Raw genomic sequence first — 21,668 nt, 5'->3', positions numbered from 1 at the left:
GAATGGAAATACACATCCTGGTCAGACCACAGTCCCTCCAGCCCGCTGCTAGAATGAGCCTGGCCACTGCCTCCCCGGATCCTGACCTACAGGTGGACGGGCGTCCGCTCCCCTGGGGATCCTTTACATCTCTGACATGAATCTATCCAGGCCCCCATGAACTCACTGATATTTCCCTCCCGTACTACATTGTGGGGTAATGTGTTTCATGCGCTTATTACCCATGTCTTTTATGTGTTCTAACTGCTCCTTGCTCATCTGCCCCTCCAGCATGTGTTTGGGTTAAACAAGCCCTCGCTGCCCTGGCCGGTTGGCTCAGCGGTAGAGCGTCGGCCTGGTGCGCGGGGGACCCGGGTTCGATTCCCGGCCAGGGCACATAGAAGAAGCGCCCATTTGCTAATCCACCCCCCCTCCTTCCTCTCTGTCTCTCTCTTCCCCTCCCGCAGCCAAGGCTCCATTGGAGCAAAGATGGCCCGGGCGCTGGGATGGCTCCTTGGCCTCTGCCCCAGGCGCTAGAGTGGCTCTGGTCACGGCAGAGCGACGCCCCCAGGAGGGGCAGAGCATCGCCCCCTGGTGGGCAGAGCGTTGCCCCTGGTGGGCGTGCCGGGTGGATCCCGGTCCGGTGCATGCGGGAGTCTGTCTGACTGTCTCTCCCCATTTCCAGCTTCAGAAAAAAAAAAAAGCCCTTGCTCACCTCCTGGTTATCGATGAGGTCGTGTCCTCTTTGAGACTGGAGCATTCTAACCTTCAGGGCCTGTCTTCCTCCAGCAGCCCACAAGTGTTCTGTCTCCGCTTCTTCTCCAGTGTCAGAATGTCCCTTCAGAGGTCAACGACTAGGACTCACCACAGATCAATGAAGGAGGAGGGTGTATTGTGTTTAGAGAAACGCAATGGCAGGGGCTCAGTTATTCTCAGTCTCCCACACTCCTTGCTGATGCCTGATGTGTTTTCTTGGCCTTTGCAGCAAAATAGTACTTCAAACTCATGAACTGGAAAGGAAAATGCTTCCGAGCCCCTTTTCCTGGCTTTTGACAGAGATGTTAGTCACAAAGTTTGGATTTGTTTATTTTTAAACACATTTTCACATGCCATATCAAATTCTGTTCCTTTTCTGCCAATTACACAAACTCAGTTGATAACAAAAATAATGAACATTTAGTGAACTCTTAAAAGACCTTAGGCACAGCGCAAAGTGTGCAGTATTTTTCTTAACCCTCTCTGCAACCCTCTGAGGTAGGAATTATTATTACCCAATTTTGAAGACAAGAATATTAAGAAACAGAGAGACGAAGTAACCTGATTGTCACACAGCTGGCCAATGGCAGGGCCTAGACTCCATGCCGGGGAGCTGAGATTTCAGCCCTGGTGCTCTGGCTGTTGGTTAGAATCATCTGAGAGCTTTGAAAAACCACCAGTCCCCCAGGCTCCACCCCAAGGCAGCTAACTCAGACACTCTGGGTCCAGATACAGCTATTTTTAAAAGCTCCCGTAGGCAATACTATTGTCCTTCTAAAATTGAGAACCACTGCTCTGGTGCCTCCTACTGTCAAAGCCTGTTCGTTTATTTCTACTGCAACCAGCAGAATACATTTAGTCATCTGTAATATAGAGGTTTGTCTGTGACTTACCCCTTCAGAACATTTATAAAGATGTTAAATCTGACCAGTGTTGGCCTTGATTCTTTTGTTGTTGTGGTGGTGATGGTGGTGGTACTGTATGTTAACTATTGTTAGAAATATTTTCTTTTACATATATAAACTGGATCATTCTATATATATATTGTTTTTCTTTTTTAATTGTGATGAAATATACCTAACGTAAAATGTGTCATCTTCATGACTTTAAGTATACATTTCAGTGGCGTTAAGTATACTCACATTATGCAACCATCACTACCATCCATCACCAGAACTGAAACTCTAGACTCATTAAATATGCTAAATCTCCATTTTCCCATCACCTTAGTCCCTGACAACACCTTTCTACTCTTGTTCTTTGTAAGTTTGATTATTCTAGGTATCTCCTGTAATTGGGATCATACAATATCTGCCCTTTTGTGTCTGACTTATTTCACTCAATGAAATGTCTTCAAGGTTCACCCATGTTGCAGCATATGTCAGAATTTCCTTTCCTTTCTAAAGCTGAATGATATCCACTATATGTCTATACCACATTTTGTTTATCCATCTGCTGCATAGATTCTTGAGGAAGGAGTTTTAACAGTCTACCATCTAGAGAAGCCAAAATTTGTTCCTTTTTTTCTTTTTTCTGTTTTCTTCTTCTTCCTTCCTTCCTTCCTTCCTTCCTTCCTTCCTTCCTTCCTTCCTTCCTTCCTTCCTTTTTTCCTTCCTTCTTTCCTTCCTTCCTTCCTTCCTTCCTTCCTTCCTTCCTTCCTTCCTTCCTTCCTTCCTTCCTTCTTTCCTTCCTTCCTTCCTTCCTTTCTCCCTTCTTTCCTTCCTTTTTTCCTTTCTTTTGATCTTATCTTTTGTTTTCTGTATCTAAGCCATTTGCTCATCTTGATAAGAGATATCATTCTCTTTTCAGCCCCATGGTGACTTACCCTTTTAAAGGAGCCTTTTACAGAGCTCTTTGTCAAAGCTTTGAAAAGTCTAAGTAGATTATAGTTGTTTCTCTCTTATATCGACTTCTTTACTTTCTCAAAGACCTCTACCAAGCGTCTCTTCCCTCCCTTGTGCCTCTCTATTTCTACATTTTTTGTATGGTCCCTGGCAATTTCCACCTCCTTCAAGAAGCCTTCCTGGACACAGCTCCGTGGGCTCCCTCTTCATTTCAACTTGTTTGGGGTTTTTTGCCTGGAGCAGCCAATCTGGCATTTACCTGCTATTTACTTCTTGCATGCACCTCACATTCCCAATGAGCCGATGGTCCCTTAAGCACTGCTCATCTTCTATCTGTGTCTTCTCTAGCTTCAGAGCAGATAACAGAGGTAGAAAAATCCTTATTTAATTGAAATGAAGGAGCCTGCTGCCTCTCCCTGATAATCGGTAATTCTCAACTAATGTCTGAGAGCAGAGCTGCCTGCAGCATCACCAGGCTGTGTTAAAGGCACATCCCATCCCCCTCCTTTTCTCAAACTTGAGTCAGAGCCACTGCTCAGCAATTTTGACAGGTAGCAATGTTCTCTTCAGCAAACCTTCCCTTATTATTCCTTTGGCTCACACCCTCAACTTTTCTGGAAACCCATATTCCTGCTCGTATACTTTTTACTCCTTTCCACCTCAGCTCCCCTATTCTGTATTCCAAACCCTTAGGTTCCTCCCTCATGCAGCAAAGGTGGATAATGGGTTTTCACTCTTTTTGCCATCTCTGCTCTCTACAAGGTCTTAGTGAGTTGTAGGGGCTGGTGAAACAGTCTTCTAACTGGCCTTCCTCCCTCGAGTCCACCCACTACCACCCATCTCACCGCGTCAGACTCTGGCTTGAAACCTTGGATGACTCTGTTTGCCTGGCCTGTAGATTAAATCCACCCCTTTCCATAATATTCAAGGCTTTCCTGATCTAGCCTGCTCTCAGTGTAGCATCACCCAACTCCTATTGTATCCCTCCATGTTTTCAATCAATAATGTGTTGAGTGCTGGCCAGACAGCTCAGTTGGCTAGAACATCATTGGATATACTAAGGTTGTGGGTTTGATCCCTGGTTAGGGCACATACAGGAATCAACCAATGAATGCATAAATAAGTGGAACAACAAACCTATGTTTCTCCCTTTCTCTTTCTCTCTAAAATCAACAAATAAATTTAAAAAATTTTTTATTAATAATGTGTTGAATGATTTCTCTCTATGGACTAAGAATCTGGGTGTGTTGTATGGTGCTGGTATAGTAGTGTGCTCACTAGATACTGTGTGTTTATCCCTCACTCCTGCTAAGGTGCTGTTAATATATAGATAGCTTTGTCTAAATAAGGCATTATGCCTACCTATTGTCCTCCCCCATTTTGACGATTTCAGGGGCCATGAAACAGCAGAGGAGAGACATTTTGTCCAGGACAAAGAAATCTTTCTTGACCTCTCAACCATATCAGTGATTTTCTACGCTGACTCAGGTAGCAGCTTCTCCTTCAGATTCCTCCTTATCTCCTGTCCTTGGTCTGACCCGGCTCTGGCCCTCTTGTGCTAGGCCTGGGCCTCTTTTTGGTTACAACTTGGGATCTTCTGTTTAACAAAATTCTGGGGGTACTGCCTTAGGCTTCCTTGACAAACACCCATCCTGCCTTGATCCATCCAGGACCCTGTGGCTTCATCCTGGTCCTGGGAGACAATTTCAGATCTCTGATTTTCAAATGTCTTCAAGAAGAGTGACCACACCTTGTGTTCTTTCTTGGGTCTGAATGTCCTGAGAGTGACCCCTCTCCCCTAGCTTAGAACTGAGCACTTGACTTGGCCCCTTATCTAACTTATCTACCAGGAAGTCTGGTGTCACCTGCCGGACCAGCTGTGTTTCCTTCTGATCTCCATCCCCCTCCCCTCTCTCACTTCCTTCTGACTCACCCTCAACCCAAACCTGGCAGTGTGTGCAAGAACAACAGGAAGGAGGAAGATGGAGAGGCACTGAGGGAGTGGGAGGGGTATGCGATGACTGCTGCTGTCAGCCCAAGGGCACGCTGCAGAGTCAACCTTGCCTCTCCCTCATCACACCCTTGGTTTAGGAGACACAAACATGGTGTGTGTACACGAGCGTGCAAGCGCATGCTCATGTACACACTTATTTACACATGTTACCGGAGATGACATGTGAAGGTAAATATGTGAAGGCCTAGAAGGGAATTTATTTTTTCAGGAATTGAGGGGGGAAAAAATCAAACTAGAACTGTAACACAAGAAACAAAAATGACGCCAGGATGAATGTGCACATGTGGTGACCACTTTCAAGGTCTGGGTTTTCAGAGCTAACTCATCACTCGATTGTGACTTGGAGAACTGCTTTATGGGTCAGGAACCCATGTGTTTAATTTGATGGGAAACAATTACTATGTGTTTTACTCTAATAGGTATTTTCTATTAAAAAGGTTTTTTTTAAAGTGCAAATATAGATGTTAATGAATAATCAACCAAAGAGAATAGTTTGATATGGAAAAAAAAACTAAGTTCAAATCTCAGTTCTGAAAATGACCAATTGTGTCAGTGTGCCTGTTTTCTATGTCTGTAAAATGGGGATAAGAATAATAATTCACAATCATTAAATCATTATTGTGCACTTCTTTTTATCAAGCACTATTCTGTGAGCTGGGGATTATTGCAAAGAACAAAGCAGTCAATGTCTCCACTTTCATGGAGGTTGACAGGGGTTTGTCATTTTTTAAAGGATCATAATGCCTCTCTAATGAATAATAATTAGGCAGAGACTGAAGGAAGTGAGGGAATGACCTATGTGAGCATTTAAACAAAGAGCTTTCCAAGCAGAGAAAAACCTCAAGTACAGAGGCCCTGAGGTGGTCTCAGGTGTTTGGGAATGCCCCATGAGGCAAAAGAGAGGTGAAAGAGGGAGAGTAGTCAAGGTGATGTAAGAAGGACTTGATAGGCCCTGACCGATTGTCTCAGTGGTAGAGTGTCGGCCTGGCGTGCAGAAGTCCTGGGTTCGATTCCCGGCCGGGGCACACAGGAGAAGCACCCATCTGCTTCTCCACCCCTCCCCCTCTCCTTCCTCTCTGTCTCTCTCTTCCCCCCCCACAGCTGAGGCTCCATTGGAGCAAAACATGGCCCGGGCGCTGGGGATGGCTCCTTGGCCTCTGCCCCAGGCACTAGAGTGGCTCTGGTCGCGACAGAGCAACGCCTCAGATGGGCAGAGCATCGCCCCCTGGTGGGCATACTGGGTGGATCCCGGTCGGGCGCATGCGGGAGTCTGACTCCTTCCCCGTTTCCAGCTTCAGAAAAATACAAAAAAAAAAAAAAAAGGGCTTGATAAATTTGGTGAGGATGTGGCTTTTCCTTTACTGAGCTGGAGAGACATAGAAGGCTTTTGAGCAGAGGAGTGACAGGCTCTGACCTAGGATGGCTCCTGTGTGAACAGACTATTTATGAAGGTGGAAGCAGGCAAAACAGCTGTCCAGGTGAGAGGAGATGGTTTGAACTGGGGTGCTCATGGAGGGGCTGGTGAGTAGCCAGATCCTGAAAGCATTTCACAGGTAGAGACAATGGAATTTATTGATGGTTTACATGTAGCATGCGGGATGACTTCAAGATTTTGGCCTTGAGGAATTTGAAGAACAGGTGTTTGTATTTACTAGGATGGAGAAGTCAGAAAGAAAAGCTGGTTTGGGGAAAGAAACAAAAGTTAAGTGTTGGACATATTAAGTTGGAGACGTCTTTTAGAGTGTCAGGTGGAGGAGAGCAGCAGGCAGTTGGTTTGCCCTGCCTCTGATTTCCAGGGAGAGGTCAGAGCTGTAGATACAAACCTGGAAGTCATCAGCATAGAGATGGTGTTTACAGAGGCTGGACAAGATCATCTACAGCAACAGTGTAGCAATCTCCTTCACAGGAATGTGAAGGTCAAAAGATATTGTATGGAAAATACTTCTGTAAACTGTAAAATGTTATAGATGGAAAAGACTAAGCATATAAATGTGGCAAAGAACATAATTGAAAGAAGTATCTGGAGACAGTCAGAATGATAGAATGCGTATGCAAGGACCTCAGAAACCGGTTGATTAAGCCCTCTCATCCATGAGGAACTGAGGTCAGGGAGGATAAGAGGCTTGTTCATAGATACCCAGCTGGTCAGTGGCCACTCAGGTCCCAGAACTGAGAAGTCCTAACTACTGGTGTGGTGCTCTTTCTGCCACAGATGCACCTGCTCACATTTACGACTGCAGCTTTCTGTGAATCTGTTCATCAGGGCCAAGTAATTCTCCCAAAACAGAAATCTAATTATATCACTTGGTGCTTTCATACATGCTGTTTCCTCTGCCTCCTCCTGCTTCTTTGTCTGGCAAATGCTTGCCCCATCTCCATTCCCAGCTAGAAGGGCCCAATGCAGTGAAGATTTCCTTGCCTTGCTGGGTAGAGCTAGTCATCAGCTCTCCACTTTGCTGGGGTTATGTCTGCCTCTCCCACCTGCCTGTGAGGCTCTGGCTTTCTCTTCCTATGACCTCTGTCTCCCATAGTGAGTGGCACTTAAATGTTTGGGGAGGAAGGAAGGCAGGAAGGTCTCTTCTCAAACACTAGCTCAGGACAATGGCAAAGCTGCCATTTAGTGACACTTCAGTTCCTCCAACCTAAGTGTGTTTTGGGTTCACGGATTGACAATGACTCCTGGAGTGGAAATTTTCTTTTTTTCATTTCTACCCCTAGGCACAATGCTCAGATAGTTCTTTTTTTTTTTTTTCTGAAGCTGGAAACGAGGAGAGACAGTCAGACTCCCGCATGCGCCCGACCGGGATCCACCTGGCATGCCCACCAGGGGCGACGCTCTGCCCACCAGGGGGCGATGCTCTGCCCCTCCTGGGCATCGCTCTGTCACGACCAGAGCCACTCTAGTGCCTGGGCCAGAGGCCAAGGAGCCATCCCCAGCGCCCGGGCCATCTTTGCTCCAATGGAGCCTCGCTGCGGGAGGGGAAGACAGAGACAGAGGAAGGAGGGGGGGTGAGAAGCAAATGGGCGCTTCTCCTATGTGCCTTGGCCGGGAATTGAACCCGGGTCCCCCGCACGCCAGGCCGACGCTCTACCGCTGAGCCAACCGGCCAGGGCCCTCAGGTAGTTCTAAGACCAGGAATGGACATTATAAGTGATTGCTTTCTTCTTCTTTTCAATTGTCTCTCTTTTATTTATATATAAGTGGTAAGTGTTTGTGTGATTTTTGCTGCACTGCCAGACTTGTGCCTGTGCTTGGGCTATGCACAGGCATGTACACACACACACACACACACACTCACACACACTGGGAGAGGCTGCACCCTTGTTTTTCAGAGGTAGCTAGATCTTTTAGAAAATGCCCTGTGGGGGGGGGGAGGCGGGAGATGCTCAGGTTTCTCATCCTTAAGCATGACAGTTTGGGCTTACTTCTTAACTTCTTGGCACTTTAGTTCAAGATAATTTTGGAATTTCTAGGTCAAGAGTGAAGTCTAAGAACTCTTTTCCAGCCCCTGTGTTTGCTGCTCTTTGGCATGTTTGTTTTGGATAATTCTGTATTAATTAATGTTTTTACATTCTGCTTAATTAACACTGTTCCAGTAGGTGGAAAATTGTTCCTAATAGAAATAATTATTGTAGAGGTTATTGCAAAGGTTTAAAGAAGGTGACAGAAGGTGGTGGTGATAGGGTCAACACACCTGGTTTTGATCCAAATGATTCAGAGATTCTAATGAGGCTGGGTGTGCCCAGTTCTGGGAATGCCTGAAGTAGGTGGTAAGGTAAGCCAGCATTACCTTGCCAGTAAAGTAACTGTCCTTTCCTGAGGTTTGAACTTCTGCAGCTCTCCTGCGTTGAGAGCTCTTGAGTAATCACTGTTAACCAACACAACACTGTAGGATACAATTAGGATTAATTAGCCCAGCATCCCAAGCAGCGCTCTCCTGTGTCTTGTGTCTCCTTGGGTGTACCCTCTTCTTGGCTCCTGCTTCCTCTGAAAAGGAAAGATTCCTGGCCTGTGTCCCTAGACTGGGTCTCCTCTCTTCTCTTCCTGCACCAAGCACCTTCCCACAGTCATTCATAATGTGGAAAGGGAGAGCCAGGAAGGGGCAGAAAATGATGGTGGGAAGAGTAGAGACAAAACCATCAAAACTTGGTGGAAAAGAGAGAAAAGGTGAGAGAATATGGGGAAGGATAGAGAGGATTTTTATTTTCTTTGAAGAGAGAGCTACTGCTGACAGAACCACTCAGGAAGCATTTTGTCTATGCTTCCAACCAGACAAATGGGAAAGTCTCTTTTCATGTTTCCGTATTAATTAAGAGGTGTCTAAATATATCACACACATGTATAGTTTTGTATTGTCAAAAGCAGTCCCTGTGGTTCTGCAGGGAATAGGGGTGACGATGGGGGACAGCACTCACAGCAGTGGCAGGGTCCCAGAATGAGAATCGGAGACCTGCTCCCACTCTGGCCTGGGATTCTGGGAGAAGTGCTTCTCCTCTCTCAATCTCATTCTCCTTCTCCTTGTCTGTAAAATGAGAGAGGCTTGGACTCCATGCACTACATTACCTCTTCCAACTTGATTTCTACCCCTAATTAAATGTTTGGGCCACCAGACTGGCCTGCCCCCTTACGCCCATTTCCTTCTTCTTTTCCCTCTTCTCTACATCTCTCTTCTCTGATCCAGAGTGTGTCTTATGTTTTTGCAAGTTCCTTTTCGTTCTGCACATTATGAGTTTCAGCAGTTTTGTTGCCCTAGAAAGTCTTTACTTCTGAGATTGTGCTCTGTTTCCCTTTTTAGAGCATCTCATAAACTCCCTTCTTGGATTATTCTTTCTTCCCCCTCATGCTGGCCAAACTGCTTCTCACCTTGGTTCAGAGGGGTGCACTTGTGTGTGTGTGTGGGGGGGTTCTTCTCTGGGGCTCCAGCTGTCTCCATTCCCCTGCTTTATCTGGGATTTCCTTTACCTCGAATTTTATTGTATAAAATGCTTCACTCTAATTCTTCAATTTATGGCATACTCTAGAAAGTCTTTTAATGTTTTCCTTCTACCTTATCTATTTTTATTTCACACTTCTCTTTGGTTATCTGTTAAAAATCACACTTCTCGGAGCTTAATTTTTGAGGTCTTTTGTCTTTCTTCTTCAATCTTTCATGTACTCCCCACCCCCTTAGGTCACTTTTTTTTTTTTTTTAATACCTTTTTTTCTTCAGCAGAGGGCTCCCTTCCCATCCCTCTCACAGCCCGGGCGCTTAAGATTTGCAGCTTGCCCCTTCTGTTTTTCCCTCCGCTTTCTTGCCACCAGAAACACTAGATATTACACTTGTCAACAACAGTGCAGCCTTGGTCGGTGTGATCACGCTAAACCCCCCTCCTCAGCTCGGAGCAATCACGGTCTCTCAGGATCGCTAATCTCTTGCACGTCCTCCTAACGTTCCTGGTGTTATTTGACTCACTGTAGTCCCTACCTGCTTTTCCGTACGGTAGGTATTGCCTACCCTAGTTTATAGCTGAGGTAACGGAGACTTGAGGTTCACTCAAGGTCATACAGTTGTCAACCCTAACCCGGCCAGTTCTGGCTTTTCAGTCAGCCCAGCAGCCTCGCCCCACTCTCTTCTACTGCAGTTTATACTAGATTTCTTCTGTGCTGCACGCAGTTTTTCCCCCCGCTCCAATCCACAGGCAGGAAGGTCGTCCCTAGCTAACTGGGCTGGGGGCATTTGGCAGCGGGAAGAAAAGACACTTTCCATAGGCCCCAAGGGTTGGGTGGGCAGGGCTCGGATGGGATCAGGTCCGGGGCGGGAGGGGGTCAGGTTCGAGATGGAGGGTACCGAGGACCGTAAGGCAGGGCGCGGCAAAAGGTAGCAAGTGATCTCAGGGACCTGGGTGTCAGTGCTGGAATGCCGACTGCTGAACGGGACTTCCATCTCCGAGGGGACCACACACTTGGCAGGCCAGGGGAAGGAGTGGGCCGAGCGCGGGACCCGGAGAGGCAGGGCGCCCCCTCGCGCTCTAGCGCGCGCCTCGGGGCTGGCGACGGAAGCGTCCACCGCCGCGGGTCCTCTCCACCCCCTCCTCTCTTTCTCTCCCGCACCCCTCCTTTTCTCCGCTCGCTCCCAACTCCTCCCCCACCGCCTTTCCCTCCCTCCCTCCTGCTCCCTCGGTCTCCTCCTCCCCGCTCGCACCCGCGCGCCAGGTCGGGAGCTAGTTGGAGCGCGAAGACGGCTGCTAGAGCCCAGCTCGGTGGAGCCGGGCGGGTCGGCCGCGCGTCCAGCGGCTGCTTGCGGGACCTGAGCATAGCGGGCGCGGGCCCGGGTCGGGACTGCACCGGAGCGCCGAGCCCAGAGCCGGGGCCGTTCCTGAGCGGCCGCCCCATTCCCAGACCGGCCGCCAGCCCCTCTGGTTCTGCTCCCCCGCTCCGGGAGCCGGGAGCCACCGGGCACCCGGCACCTGCGTCCACAGCGCGGAGGTGAGTCCCGGGAGTCTCGGGCGCTTCCCCTGCGCGGGCTGGGGCTGCAAGTTGCAAACTTGAGCAACTCGGTGGGGAGAGGGGAGAGGGAGGCGTAGGGACCCGGGGTTGCTGGCAAGTTGGAACCGGGTGGCGGAGGCTCCGGACAGGAGGAGCGGGGGTCCCTGGACTTCCGCGCCCCCCGCGCTGCCTCTTCCCGCCGCCGGCTCGCTCCGAGTCTGGCTGCACCGGGCCCTCGCCCGGCCGCGGTCAGCGCTTCTGGGCTGCGGCCGCATCGGGGGCCCGGGCCTGGAGGAGGGGACGGTCGAATGAATGGCCGAGGGAGAGCCGGCGGAGGTTCTGAGACCGCGCCGAGATGGAGGATCCGAGCGGGCGGGCGAGTGAGCCCGTCGCAGGGAGAGCGCCGGAGGGCGAGGCGCGTGGGAGCGCGTGGCCCGCGCGGAGTGTGAAATCTCTCGCTCGCGGCCGTCTCCGCTCCGCCGGCACCTGCGGGGGGTCCCCGCCCCGGTTCCTCCCCGGCCCGCTGCCCCGCCAGGCCCCGGACGCTGCGGCTCGGGAGCCCGGCGTTCCCGCCTCGGCTGGTGGACAGGGGCGCGGCGGCGGGATCAGGGGCCGAGCGGCGGTTTCCCGGTTTATTTTTCTCATGGTAATTTGTCTTTGTGGTTGGGGCGGCCCATTCACTTTCCGCTCACGTCGTGCGGGAGCTCCAGCGCGGAGGGCGGGGGCGGGGGCCGCGCGGGCTCGGGGAGGGAGGGAGCCCGGAGACGGGATCCGGGACCCGGGACCCGAGCGGGGCGGGAGCCCCGAGGGGAGTGGGCGCTGGACCCGCCGAGGGTGAGGCTGCAGCTGAGGCGCCCCGGCTGCGCGGAGCCGCGGGTCGGCGGCTTAGGGAGGATGGAGTCGGTTCCTTCGTCAGCCGCAAACTTTCAACTACGAGGAGGAGCCACCTGAAGCGCCGTCCTGGCCTCCTCCCCACTCCCCAGTGCCCGTCCTTGGGCCGTGCCCCCGCCCCAGCGCGCCCAGCTGCAGTGCGCCCCGAGTTTGGAGGGAGGGGTCACCGCCGGACGCTGCCCCGCGCTGCGGTCCACTCCAGGCTTTCCGCGGTGGGCACCGGGGCGGCGGGAGCGGGGAGGGGCTGCCGCCCTCGGGATGCGCTCCTTCCCGGCCGTGGGGTGGAGCCAACGCAACTGGGATTGGGGAGCTGGAAGCTTGCCTGCGTCTAGACCCCAGCAAGATCCGACCTTCCGTGGCCCCACCCGCCGTAGTTTCCTCTCAGCCCCTAGAAAATCCAGCCTCCTTCCACATTTCCCAGCCGCCCTTCCCACCCCTCCCCGCTCCGGCCTCATTCTGCTCCCTAGGCAGAGCCTCCTTTCTCCAGCGCCCTCCATCCCCTCCTCTGTTTCCTCCCCACCCCCACTTTCCCTCATCTGGGGGGCTATGTTCTTCCATTCTTTCCCCTCACTTATCCCACTCCTGACCTCATTTTTTCTTGACATTTTAAAGTGGCCTCCCACCTTTTCTGAACCGGGATAGATGACCTTGAGGAAGGGGCGGAGGGGAACTTGAGCTTGAGAACTGGACGTCTTTAGAAAAAGGGGATCAGATTTAGAAGCATCTTGGAACAAGCCAGCAGTACCCTACTCCAAATCAAGATTTCCAACCGAGACGGAAGGGAGAAGGAAGACAGATAAAATATCAAAGAGTGAAGGAGTTTGCCACCACTCTGTGGCATAGGGCAGAAGAGCCAGCAGGAAGTACCGTTTGGGGGGGAGACCGCTCAGGAAGAAGGGCTGCTCTGGTTGCGCCAGGTTGGGAAAGGTGCGGGTGTGTGTGGAGCAGGCAAGTCCTATTCTTCCATCAACAGCTACCACCACCAGTTTGCGAGGGATGGCAGATAGTCCATCTCTGTTCTCTTAACAGGGAGTCATGCCCGAGCCTTCCTCCTCCAGAGCTGAAAATATCCATCATTGCCATCACTGTGGACATTTTTAAACACCTAGTGTGTGTGTGCAATGTACCTGGCTAGGTGCTGGTAGATACCAGGCTGAGGCCATGCACGGAGAGCTGCTAAATTCACCAGCCATGTGAGTTTGTGTATGTAGGGAGAAGAACATGAACACAGAAATGCATAGGCAGTACTAGGCAGCAAGGGCTTGGTGCCAAATGGTGACCTAGGGTTTAGGAGAGAACCGATTGAAGAAAGCCTGATGACTCAGGTGGGACTGAGAGCTGGGCTTGTTGACTCTGACCCCTTCCCCACAAGCTGTGTGTATAGGGAGGGTGGCACAAGAGAAGGGAGGGACAGAGAGGGGCTCCCTTTCCACTTCTAGAGCAGCTGGAAAGGCAAAGAAGCCCAGAGGTCCAGCCTGGCTATGTGGATTGCCCCCTCCCAGTTGAGAATGGAGGAATCACAGAAGCCTTTTGGTGTTGGGGTACCCTTCCTGGCTTGTTTGAAAGTCCCTCTCTTAGTAACTTCTTACTGAGTTTCAAAGCTGGAGGAGAGCTTAGAGATGGTCATGTCAGGGAGTCACAAACTCAAATGCCTACGGAGGTAGGCAGGTAACAATGTGTTTGTTGATCAAGCAGTTAGAGTGGCTGGGCCTTGGGACAACTGGATATTCAAAGGCAAACTGGCCAAATAACAATGGTCCAGACAAAACCAGTGTGCAGCCCTTGAGCAGTCTGACTCCCTATATTTACAGATTAAGAAATTATGATTCTAAGAAGTGATCTCAATAAATAAATAAATAAATAAATAAATAAAAGAAGTGATCTCATCTCTGTGTATACATGTTATCATGTTTCCCTGTCCTTTGGGGATTGATTGGAACATCCCACAGCCTGGTCCTCCCTCTGACCTGGTGGACCCCCAGCTCACCTTTGTTCTCAGGGCCCACTGGGATGCTCTTGAGGGATGATGAGTTCCTTGAGGTCAGGGAGCCATCTTGTCTTATATAGATCTAGCATTTCATATCCATTGATACAAGATTTCAGATGCAGAGCCAGGATTGGAACTCAGGTCTCCTGCTCATTCCCTTCCACCTCTAGCCCTGGAACCCAGTGGGTGTAAACCAATTTTTTCCTTTAGTAGAAAGGGAAAAAAATCCAACCATGACTTTTTGCTTCTTCTAATATAGTAAAGCTTTGTGTAGGGGCTGAAAGAGAAAAGACTTTAAGCTCACATAGGATGTTTGGGAATCTAAGGAATATCCAGAAATTTCTGAGCCCCAGGTTAGGGTTTAAAAGGGGAAAGAGGAGCCTCAGCAAAGGGGCAGAGGAATTGCAGACCTTTATGGAGGAGTACCCTGGCAAGGCTGACGATTCGTAGAGTCTGTGCATTTGTGAAAAAGAGGCTGTTTGGTTGAATTATTTTGAATATTGATCATAAGATCCTGTTCTTAATCTTGGTCACCCTCCTATATCCCACAGGTAGGTCAATAAGATGGCAAGTTAGATCACTACTATATAATCAACCAATTCACTACTTTTATTGAGGACTTGAGATGATAGAATGGACAGAAAGGGCAAAGGACAAGATCTTCAATTACACCGGGGAACAAAATTTTTGTTGCATCCGCAAAAACACTTGTTCTTACCTAATTCGAGTGTGCTGATCTCAAATCTGACATTAGTTTTTCTCTGTAAGCTACAGGGTTTTTTTGCAATTCAAGATTTTAGGTTTTCATCTTATTGTAAAATTTTCAACATTTAGTTTAGCATAATGAAGTAGAATGTCTTCTTGGGCATCATTTTTGTGAAAATATAATAATTTATATAATGCAGTAAATACACTAATACACTAAAATATATGACTGTATCAGAATTTGTCTACAATTTCAAAATAGAACATATTAAAACACTTATTTTAATCATAAAATTTGCACAAAACTTATTTAAATTCTATTCAGGCAAAAATTTGCGTTTGTAGCTCTTGCGTTTCTGTACTTATTGAGGACAATCTCGTTTGATGCTCCAGCAGTAGTCTGCTCATCACTAACAGCTCCAAGATTTTCAGGAAACTTATCAAGGTGACTGTTCAAGAAGTGAATCTTAACGCTCATGTTACATCCAATGTCGAGGAAAGCCAATAGCATCCTTTGAACCAGTTCATAGTTTTCTGCTTTTTTATTGCCAAGGAAGTTCTTTGTAACTGCCACAAAAGACTGCCATGCTGCTTTCTCCTCCTATTTCATCTTCCTGGCAAATTCTTTGTCACATATGAGGGTTCGAATTTGTGGTCCATCAAATACACCTGCTTTTATCTTCTCGAAAGACAAGGCAAGAAAAGCAGAAATAATATGTTGAAAGTGTTCACTTTCTCTATTCAGAGCCTGAACAAACTGCTTCATTAAGCCAAGTTTGATGTGAAGTGGAGGAAAAATGATCCTGTTTCGATTAACTACAGGTTCATTCACAATATATTGCATCCTTACTTCCAGAGCTTCATATTTCGGCCACTCCTTCTGTGTCTAGTGTTTCTCCTGAGCTCAGCTGTCTCACAAACACAGAAAGCAAGGATACTTCGTGAAACCTCTCTGTTGTCCTAGCAGGAAATTTTAAGATCCACACAAATGATCTAGTTATGCTCCTCATACTTCAAAAAGTCAAGGACAATTTTTATGTCATTATAATCTTCTCGCAGATGAGTTGAATAACCAATTGGAACCACTGCATAAACATTACCGTTGTGTAGGGGAACACATTTCAGACTCCGTTTAGAGCTGTCAAGAAATAGCCGCCATTCTGTTGGACTGTAAGTGGTAACACCTAGCTGGCTGAGAAGACTACTGATGTCATGATGTAAACAAAGTGTTTGTCTTCAGAAAAAAAGTTCACAAAAATTTGTTCACGCTTCCTGAAATGAGATACTTTAGCTGACTGGTGAAGTACATTCTTTTCTTGAAGCCCAGAGGCTAATAACTCAGCTGCTTTCTTTGATAGGCCCAACTCTCTTACTAAGTCATTCAATTCAGGTTGGCTAAACTGCTGAGGGGTTAATGACTGCTTGGCATCCAAAGAAGACTCTTTCAGATTCTACAACCATTTCCTCATGCATCTTATCAAAATATACTTGATCACCATGTTCACTTTCTTTGTCCTTAGAAGAAATAAAACCATTGAAAACTGGAAATGGGAGTGTCTTAGAGTGTGGGATAGGTCATATTGCTGAGGAATATTAGGATATGCGATCATCTGCCATATTTTCTTGCCGATGCCCTTTGTATGGATCAGACAGAAATAACAGTCACTGCTGTGGTCCTTAGGTTCACACCAAACCATTGGAATACCAAAGGGCATTCCTTTATGTTTTCCTTTTGTCCAGTCACGAAGCATTTCCTCACAATTATGACACACAATATGAGGAGCCCAAATCTTGTCTTGATCGCCAAGGGGAACTTGAAAATAGGCAATATATGCATGTGTCACAAATGATGAAATATTGCGCCTTTGACGTTGAAGTGTGTAACAGCCACATATATAACAGAAGGTGTCAGGACTGTTCTTACATTTACGCCTACTCGAAGAAGCCATGATTCAATCTTAAAACAAAATAAGAGGGTGTATTTATCAGATAATAATTTTTTACATTTAAAAACAACTGTAATTATGTAAAAGTGATGTTTGTAAAACATTAATTGCCTTGTGGTTATGTTCAATCCAAGAGTCGTTGCCCTTTAACTCCAATTTAAAAACCAATGCATGCCATTAACTAACAAAAAGAAATTAAAATTGCATAAAAACTAGAGCATGCACCAAAAACGGATTTCAGATTTAGAATCAGCGATACAGACATATATAGAAAAAGTTCTAAAGCCTCATGCAACAGAAAATGAAGAAAGAATTGTTCCTCAGTGTTACAAGTGCTTGTTACCTGTCGTAGTGCCCTGAAGGGCTGAGGACTGAGTTCTGCTGCCCCAACAGTTAGATATTCCCCGTGGTCTTCAAGTGTTGGCTTTTTTGTTTGTTTGTATTTTTCTGAAGCTGGAAACGGGGAGAGATAGACAGACTCCCGCATGTGCCTGACCGGGATCCACCCAGCACGCCCACCAGGGGGCGATGCTCTGCCCCTCCGGGGTGTCGCTCTGCCGCGACCAGAGCCACTCTAGCACCTGGGGCAGAGGCCAAGGAGCCATCCCCAGTGCCGGGGCCATCTTTGCTCCAATGGAGCCTCAGCTGCGGGAGGGGAAGAGAGAGACAGAGAGGAAGGAGGGGGAGGGGTGGAGAAGCAGATGGGCGCTTCTCCTGTGTGCCCTGGCTGGGAATCGAACCCGGGACTTATGCACGCCAGGCCGACGCTCTACCACTGAGCCAACCGGCCAGGGCAAGTGTTGGCTTTTTTATTGCCTGGCTACAAGGTAAATGAGATCAACAGTGGCAGTAAACTCAGATGTCTGTCATTCACTGAACACCTACTATGTGCCAGGCACTGTGCTAGGAGCTATGGATACAACAGTAGACAAGTTTTGTCTCTGTATCCCTGAGTAGAGGTGAATCAGAATGCTAGAACACAATTACTAGCATTGCCTTAACGCCTATGATAGAATTTACTGTGGGCTTCCCCCTCCTGTGGGTTTGTCTGCGTGACCTGACAGCTAATATGGAGTTGTCCAAAGGACTTGAGGGGAGGGCTAAGAGGGCTAGTTGTTCCCTACTTCCAAGTCCCCTCTCTATACCTGAGATTCCTTACTCATCAAGTGGAATTGAACATCTGCTTCGTACTTGTGGTATAGACAGAAGCAAAACCAGGTACTTGATGATCGGGGAATGAGATCGGGAGGAGTATTGGTTATTTATACTGCAGGGCCTGAAACCCAGTGTGTCCTGGTTCCAGTCCTTGCCTCATTCAGTCGCCTTGATTACTAGCCTGTCTTCGTCAACCAATGACTTTGTGTGTGTGTTGAAAATACAGTGTGTCCATAAAGTCATGGTGCATTTTTGACCGGTCACAGAAAAGCAACAAAAGACGATAGAAATGGGAAATCTGCACCAAATCAAAGGAAAACCCTCCCAGTTTCTGTAGGATGATGTGGCAGCATGTGCGCATGCGCAGATGATGATGTAACACCGTGTATACAGCGGAGCAGCCCACGGCCATGCCAGTCGAGATGTGGACGGTACAGAGGAAAGTTCAGTGTGTTCTGTGGCTCACTAAATTCGAATCCGTGACCAAAGTGCAATGTGAATATCGGCGCGTTTATAACGAAGCGCCACCACATAGGAATAACATTACTCAGTGGGATAAGCAGTTGAAGGAAACCGGCAGTTTGGTGGAGAAACCCTGTTCTGGTAGGCCATCAGTCAGTGACGAGTCTGTAGAGGCTATACGGGATAGCTACCTAAGGAGCCCTAAAAAATCTGTGCGTGAGCCCACATCGAGCTGCACTGAATAGGTATGAAACTGGGAGAGTTTTCCTTTTATTTGGTGCAGATTTCACATTTCTATCATCTTGTTGCTTTCCTGTGACCGGTAAAAAGTGCACCATGACTTTATGGACACACTGTAGTTATCTCTAATGCAGTGTTCTTCAGTCTTTTTACCCTTGGGGACTGGTGAAAACAAAATTATTTCAGGACCACTAAGACAGAAATCACCCTGAGCATAGGCAAATTTGACTAAGGTCATTGGGTCTATAATCTTCATACAACATCAGGGTGGTTAACTCTTTTAGGACTGGCACAACATTTCTGGCAGAACGGTCCAGTCTGTGGACTGGCAGTTGAGAAACGCTGCTCTGCTGAATGAGTTTCTTCACATTCAGATCTTTGCACTTGACTTTAGCTATCACTAAGTTGGCCTTAAATTTATGAAGAAGCTAAACTAACTTGGTCTTAAATACATGACAAGAGGCCAAAGTTTCTCAACGAATGGAGTCCCATTGAAATGACCAAACTGAGCCTTATTTTTTACAGCGTGTGTGGGCAACCCCTGGATTTCACTGGCGTCAAATGCCATACTTTTGGCAAGTCCCTCTCTCTGACTTTTGGTTTGGTGACATCTGCCTCAGTGGAGGAGATGGCTCCCTGATGGGTAAACTGGAAGGAGATCTCTGAGTATGCTGTTCTCTATCTCCAGTGGAGGAATCCTCCAAGACTTTCTGAAGAAATCCTCCTGTAACTGGCTTGAATGCTGAAAAGCGGCAGGGAGAAGTTCCAGCCGGGAGCGGAGTTCCAAAGGGAAGCGGGGATGCCGAATGTTCTGTGGCTCTGCCATGTCACTTTCCCTTCCTTCTGCATTAGTATCTTGCTTTAGTGAGCACGAGGCATGAAAACCAAACCTTGCAGAATGTACTCTTTAATTCTGACATTACTCAGGGGTTCACCAGTGAGAGATCCCTGTACTTGGTAGCTTCAGAGTAGGGGGGAAAATAGAAGATAGTTTCCTATTCAATTTGCTGCTAGGTACAGTGGCGAAAGTCAGAGGAGCGATCACTGAGCTGGAACCTGGATTTGGGAAAGTTTGACCTTGAGCACATTTCCCAGCCGTTGGGCTGCTTATCCTGCTCCATTCTCTGACTTGCAACAGGAGGCAATGGATTTCACTGGGCTTTTCCCTGAGCAAAGGAAAGCCTGAGAGGCAATGCTGTGTGCTGAGTCCTGCTATGACACCACCCTCATTGATCTGTGTTTATTAAGGATGACTTAATCAGACTTGCATCTGGAACTCATTTGAATTTGAAGCCTTCTTGGTACTGTATTATCAGAGTATCTTTGCATTTGAACCAAGGATATCTCTGTGGTGTCTTCTGTGATAGGAAGGGCTGGTACTGGAAGATGGCTGGAGACCATCTGTTTCGCCAGTCCCCTGAGGATCAAATTAGAGGAGGTAGGTTTAAATTCCCAAAGGAGGAGAGCCTCTGCTAAACTCAGACTCCCCATCTGCAAAAATGAGGTATCAGATGAACCAACCCTGAAGGTTCTTTCTAGCCATCGAGGTGAATGGTTTAGAATGAAGATTACAGTCATTTCTTGATTTTCCAGGAGTGGTTCGTTCCCCTTTCTGTGGATTATTTATGGTAGATGTTTAGTCTCAAGACAGTTTCTAGTTACCATCCAGCCCCGCCGTTAGTAACCCACCTGATTGCCAGTCACAGCACATTCAGAGAGTGCATTTTCCTTTCAGCCTTCATCTGAAACAAACATCATTTGGAACGATAAATCCGCTGCACACGTATGTATGTGTGTGTGTAAATATACTCACATGCATCCTGTGTAAACATAGACGCAATAATTGCAAAGTTGTGTTATGGTTTGATCACCCAGCATTTTTGGCCATCTGCTGTTGTGTTCTTTTGCCAGAGTTGGCGTGAGGCTGTCCCTAGGGATGCAACTTCAGGGAAATGGCTGGTGAAACAGCAGTTTAGACCCAACTCTACTTGGCAATCCCACTAGTCCACCTGAGCCCAAACTCCTTCCATACTGCCCCGCTCATTGTCCTGGAGGCCCCCCAGGAGCCCCACTCTAAGGAGTACAAAAGGGCTGCAGTTGGCTCTTAATTATTCAGGGATGTATGGATCCCATGTGTAAACCATCCAACCCAGGCCTCTTCTTTCCCTACTTTTGGTCCCTTGAGTAACTCTATACCTGTAATGAGAGGCTGGGGGAGATCTTATCATTTAATACAAACTTTTGTTTCTTGCAACCTGTTCCCTTTCCGTCTCTTCCCTCAAGGCGCCTGGGAGAAACTAGAAGGCCTCCGAGAGACCTCATCCACCCAAAGCAGATCACCTTTAAGGGTCACACATGGCTCTGTTGGCCAGAGTGTGTTTCTGCCCCAAAGCAGGACGGAAGAGGAAAACATCACCTGCTCCGGCTTCTGCAGAGTCAGGTCCCTGTAGATTTCCCAGGATGCTAGCTTCCTTCCCTTCTCCCTTTGGTAGACTCACCTGTACTTGCAGTTTATAGAGTCAGCCGATAACTGGGTCCCATCAGGAGTCTTAAGTGGAGATCAGTGTCCTTGTGGCAAAAGCTCCCAACGGCCCAGCTCTTAGGGAGTAGTTCTGTAAATGTCCCCCAAGGCTGAGAGTCATTTTCCTGCATTGACCAAGGGCCTTGGGGTCACCTGCTTTCTTTCAGGTTCTAACTTCCAGAGTGACCCTCTTTTTACATGCTGGGCTCAGTCTAGAAAGCAAGGCTCATGTGTTCTCTGTATACAGGTACCAGTAGCCTGATCCAGTGTAACACTAATTCACTGGTTCTTATTAGAATCTCCTGAAGACCTTTGAAGAAAAAAAATAAAGATGACCAGCCTCATCTTAGAAGTCAGAATCCCTGAGGCTGGACCTGGGCGTTGGTGCTTTCAGCTTCTAATATGCAGCCATGGTTGAGAGCCACTGGCCTAAATCTTCTTTCCTGGGCTCCGTTTGGCCTCATGCCAGTGGCATGCAGCATCTCTTCACCCTCAGCCCTTGCAAAGAGCCAGGTCCTTTCTAGTAGGTACTAGCTACAGTTTCTGGCATTCAGATCACAGCTATTGTGTGAGTTCCTGTGTTCTGAATTTAATCACTTTCTGTCATAAGCCGATTGTGGGAGCTCCTTCCCAGCGTAACTTCCTTTTGGTCATTCTGTCTTAAAAAGCATTTATAAAAGTAATACACACTCATTCAAAATT

At 48.0% G+C, this 21,668-nt stretch overlaps 1 protein-coding gene across 2 annotated transcripts in view; it reads left to right on the top strand.

Annotated features, from left to right (window-relative positions):
- The first annotated feature begins 10,795 nt into the window (after positions 1–10,795).
- SEMA5B (semaphorin 5B) overlaps positions 10,796–21,668 on the top strand; it is a 135,253-nt gene continuing 124,380 nt past the window's right edge. For both annotated transcript variants that reach the window (XM_066241394.1, XM_066241393.1), the window contains exon 1: positions 10,796–11,059. The gene's annotated coding sequence lies outside the window, so the exon portion shown is untranslated. The remainder of the gene's footprint in view (positions 11,060–21,668) is intronic.

The sequence above is a fragment of the Saccopteryx bilineata genome, chromosome 8, assembly GCF_036850765.1.
Source record: "Saccopteryx bilineata isolate mSacBil1 chromosome 8, mSacBil1_pri_phased_curated, whole genome shotgun sequence".
Taxonomy (NCBI): Eukaryota; Metazoa; Chordata; class Mammalia; order Chiroptera; family Emballonuridae; genus Saccopteryx; species Saccopteryx bilineata.
This window is presented reverse-complemented; position numbering and strand designations above follow the sequence as displayed.